Here is a 5,175-nt window from a genome sequence, read left to right as displayed (position 1 = left end):
TTTGAAAGAAATGTTGGCAAATTCCTATTTAGTAATTTGTGCCCCAAGCTCACAAAGGGGTTATAAACTCGCACCGCACTCTATTTAGAAGCAAGCCTCAATAGCCAGAATAGGGCATAGAATGTGAATTTTGTGTGAATTGGGATTTTGTATAATAAATAAAGTATAACTTTTAATCTTACTATTCCTGAAGTTTGAGTTCAAAATTCCAAAGAGGTAAAATTTTGCCATTTTCGTGGGGGAGCTAGTGAAAAATGAATAGAAATCTGCTGAAAAAGTATTTTTCTCAAAAGTTGATTTAAGAAAGTTGATAAGATGACAATTATTCAAACGGTCATAACTTTGCTTCCAGACACCCGATTGAGTTCATTTAAATGTCATTTTAAAGTAAATGATATGTTCTATGCCATTATAAAAACTCATTTTGGCCTGAGAATGAGTTTACAGCCCTTTTGTGAGCTTGGGTCACATTTGCATATGAACAAAAATGGCCACAATCAGCAAAAAAACCTATTAATTCTAAAAGCAAACACAGATGCACTCAGACTGTACCACTGATATAGATAACCTGGTCTTTATATCACTCAAACCTTTAACTTGTTAATGTTTAAATCAAGTAGGCCTAATGTATAATAGGTATCAGCAGTTTGTTTAAAACGACAGGCGCAAACTCTTTATAAGCATCATTACAGTATTATGCAACTATGCATGGCGATTCAGTTTTTCCTTTAATATTTTCCTCAGTGAAGAGGATGGGACGATCCTGGAGGTACTGCAATACCAGGCCAACCCGTGGCCAGGACGGAGCAAGCTTCTACTCCATGGCCTAATTTCAAAAATCAGTTTAATATAGAAGCTACTCAATGAGCAGCGTTTCAGATATTAAGCTGAAAAGAACAGATACTACACATGATCTTACCCAAAAGGCCGAGAAGCGATGCCCTACAAATGGTTAGTATTATGTCGATTCTGTTTTTCTTTTAATATTTCCCTCAGTGAAGAGGGTGGGCCGATCCTGGAGGTACTGCAATACCAGGCCAACCCGTGGCCAGGACGGAGCAAGCTCCTACTCCATGGCCTAATTTCAAAAATCAGTTTAATATAGAAGCTACTCAATGAGCAGCGTTTCAGATATTAAGCTGAAAAGAACAGATATCGTTCAACAATGTTGTGGAATGAACTTCCACACGAAACAACAACAACAAATTTCATGAAAATGTCTATTATATTTTTTTAAAACTCTTTTAATTCTTAATCACTTTTATTATGATATCTATTTATATATATGTATGTTTTTTAATTACTTTTCTTTTAACTTTTGTATTTTATGAAACTGTACCACTTTGAAAAACAGTACACAAGTACTGAAAGTGCATGCAGTAGAAAGACAGAATAAATAAATAAATAAATAAATGATCTTAGTCAAATGGCTGAGAAGCGATGCCCTAGCAATGGTTCCAATGATAATATAATGGCTGAGAAGCGATGCCCCAGCAATGGTTCCAATGATAATATAAAATAACAGCTTGCTAAATTACCGGTGTTGGAAATGCTCAAGTTGATGAATTCCATATATTTGACTTTAACACATTTTAAATAAATAATTATATATTGAATATAACCTAAAATATATGTTAATGTACAGAAAAAACCTGAATTTTAGACTACGTATTTTTGTGGATATTAAAGCTTATAGAGTATGGTGACAGTAACTGTGTTGTATGGAGAATCTGAACATCCAGATAGTGTTGTCAGGTGTGTGTTCTGGAGTCACATATGCTGTCACATTGTGAATTTGTATGTGCTTGGAATACCAACCAAACATACCTAATAGAGCTAACGACTAACATCTTGCCACAAATTCGCATAGGTTCAAGGAAATGTTGGGTTGAGACACAGGTGGGATTTTGATGGGATTCTGGTATTTAATAACGTTGATACTCTTATTATAATGGATGACCAACCACAATTCCAGATAGCACTGAACAGACAGCTGAGGTAAACAGAGTACATAGATCTACCACAAGCCTAACAACAGTAGTAGGCCTAATAATAAATGTAGAAAGTTTTACTGGTGGTACCCACACACTGGACAATGACAGGGCATGATAAACAATGCAACAATTATAATAAAGATGACTATTTTGCAAGTTGCTCTTGGTCAGAAAAGTTTATCAGCTGGCAGTGTTTTTCATTTCCATGAGGCAGGCACAGATGGCACAGAGGCAAAAGTTATGTAGGGGGATTGTGAGATGGTTTTGTTCCTGTGCAGTCATCTTTAGTCACTGATGAGTCTCATCAAGGTTTGTCTATGGGAAGATGGCAGTAAGCGGGAGTCAGCGCGGCGCATCAAGGCCCGGCTGAAGCTAAAGAGTTCAAGGTTAGCCAAAGAGAGCTGGTTGGAAATTTCTTGCCCAAAGGCTGTTAAAGACCTCATTCTCGTCGTGGGCAGCTTATGCTCACCACATAGCTAAGAGGCATGGAACGAAAAAGATGATTTTAGGTTACACTGTGATTGGAGGACTAAGGTGCCGAGGCATTCAGACCTCATCCCCCACCTGTCTCAGTGGCATGCTGACTACGTTTTAAGTACATCGTTACTCAGGCAGTTCATTCAACTTTCTCACCGTAATGTATTCTTTGTGGTTGTTTTCTTCATCATGGTTGTTTTTCTTCTTTAAATGTTAATGGATTCAGAGATTCCTCCACGAGGGCTCAGATATTTTTATTTGTTGAGAGAAAACAATAAGACGTGGTCTATTTATAAGAGGTTCATTGTGTTTCTTTTCAGGAGCATTATTTTTGATCTAAGGAATGGGGCGGGAGTGCCTATTGGGGTGGTATCTCCAGAAAAATTGGTGGCCAGGGTGGGCATATTGTTGCGCCTAGATTTATCGCTTTGGAGTGTTAGGCGTGGCAATGGCAGGTCGGTACTGTCTGGAGCGGTGGACCTTGAAGGTGTCTGTGTTATTTTGTTATTTGTTATTTTAGTATTTATATAGCACCTATTCCGTTGCTTAAGTGTTGCTGCCATATTGGTGCAGTAGCAGGCAACCCCACCAGGTACCCATTTATAATGTAATGTATATAAATTTGCTATAGCACATAAACAAGGTCTCAATGCACTGTGAGTAAAACAGAATTTGAAGTTCCAGATAGTGTTGTCAGATGTGTATTGTCCAGGTATGGTGAGGTTCTGCAGTTGCATATGCTGTCTCATCGTGCTTTTCCAAGTGTTTTGAATGGCAATCGACAATATCTGTTAGAGCTTAAGACTATCCCGTCACAAGTTCGCATAGGTTCAAGGGACTGTTTGGTGTCTTATTGGGGTCAGCCACACACTTGCTTGCATGGATAGGAGGGTCATATGATCCGATATTGTGATCGCAAGAAGTGCAATCGATGCTTTCCATTGGGTCATGTAACCCTAGATTGTTACAACGACATTGTTTGTTCTATTTGTAGTACTAATGAGCACGTTTATCGTAATTCCCCGATTTCCTTCAGCCCACAGATACTACACAAAAGGCCCTAGCAAAGGTTCCAATGATACTAATATATAGAATAACAGTTTGCTAAGCTACTGGAGTTGGAAATGCTCAAATTTATTATTTCCATATAATATTTGACTTTAAAACATTTGAAATAAATAATTATATATTGAATATATCCTAAAATATATGTTAATGTACAGAAAAAAACGTAAATTGTAGACTATGTATTTTCGTAAAACATTTACGAAGTTTTGGCATATGTTAATTTAGTAATTTTCAACAGAAACTCTTGATCATCCATATAAGTATCATTATTATGTAAATTAGTAATATGTGGATTCTGTTTTATTTTTATAGTTAGGAGGATTGGCCGATCCTGGAAGTGAAGCAATGAAGCGAGAAGCGATGCTCAAACAATGGTTCATATGATACGAATATTATAAAACAACATCTTGCTAAACTAACAGTGTTGGAAATGCTCATGGTCATTAATTCCATATAATATTTGACTTTAACACATTTGAAATAAATAATTATATACTGAATATAATCTAAGATATACGTTAATGTACACAAAAAACATCACAATTGTAAACTATGTATTTTTGTAAAATTTGAAAGAAATGTTGGCAAATTCCTATTTAGTAATTCGTGACCCAAGTTCACAAAAGGGCTGTAAACTCGCACCGCACTCTATTTAGAAACAAGCCTCAATAGCCAGAATAGGGCGTAGAATGTGAATTTTGTGTAAATTGGGATTTTGTATAATAATAAAGTATAACTTTTAATCTTACTATTCCTGAAGTTTGAGTTCAAAATTCCAACTGTAAGAGGTAAAATTTTGTCATTTTCGGATTAGAGCTAGTGAAAAATGAATAGAAACTTGCTGAAAAAGCATTTTTCTCAAAAGTTGATTTAAGAAAGTTGATAAGATGACAATTATTCAAACGGTCATAACTTTGCTTCCGACACCCGATTGAGTTCATTTAACTGTCATTTTAAAGTAAATGATATGTTCTATGCCATTATAACAAAAACTCATTTTGGCCTGAGAATGAGTTTAGCGTTTCAGATATTAAGCTGAAAAGAACAGATACTACACATGATCTTAGCCAAATGGCCGACAAGCGATGCCCTAGCAATGGTTCTAATGATAATATAAAATAACAGCTTGCTAAACTACCGGTGGGCACATACGTTTTTTTTTTTTTTTTATTATTGTTAATTAAATAATTAATTGATGACAATAATTAGAGAGCGCTTAAAGCGCGTTCGGGCCTGAAAGGGGTAAGCACATCCTTAATACATTCTTCCAAGATCGATGTGGCGTGATCACATCCATTCTGATTGGGTTTGAAACTGAGATGCAGCTGAGTATCATCAGCACAGAATGTGATAAATGATGTTATAATTCTTAATGATATTACTCAATGACCATGTAAAGCAGAAACAATATGGACCAAGGGTAGAACCCTGTGGCACACCATAATCAACATTGAGGTACGTAAAAGTTGACTGATTAATACAAACAACTAGCTTTCTTGAAACCATGTAAGAATTGAACCAAGCAAGTGTGGTGCCCTTAATACCTATATGGAGGACAGTAATATAAGAATCGAATGACTGACTGATTGTATCGAATGCAGCTGACAGGTCTAAATAAACTGAAAGGACACAGCAG

General features: G+C 36.2%; 1 non-coding gene and 2 pseudogenes across 1 annotated transcript; all 3 read right to left on the bottom strand.

The window, feature by feature from the left end:
* Positions 1 to 747: 747 nt before the first annotated feature.
* On the bottom strand, positions 748 to 939 carry LOC117118319. The gene has a single exon (XR_004447028.1). It is a non-coding gene; the product is annotated as a U2 spliceosomal RNA (small nuclear RNA).
* Positions 940 to 999: 60 nt separating this feature from the next.
* On the bottom strand, positions 1,000 to 1,181 carry LOC117118320 (annotated as a pseudogene).
* Positions 1,182 to 4,469: 3,288 nt separating this feature from the next.
* Positions 4,470 to 4,626, bottom strand: LOC117118322 (annotated as a pseudogene).
* Positions 4,627 to 5,175: the final 549 nt, after the last annotated feature.

Source organism: Anneissia japonica, unplaced genomic scaffold (genome assembly GCF_011630105.1).
Source record: "Anneissia japonica isolate Jap-2015-1 unplaced genomic scaffold, ASM1163010v1 scaffold6149_len160064_cov168, whole genome shotgun sequence".
Taxonomy (NCBI): Eukaryota; Metazoa; Echinodermata; class Crinoidea; order Comatulida; family Comatulidae; genus Anneissia; species Anneissia japonica.
This window is presented reverse-complemented; position numbering and strand designations above follow the sequence as displayed.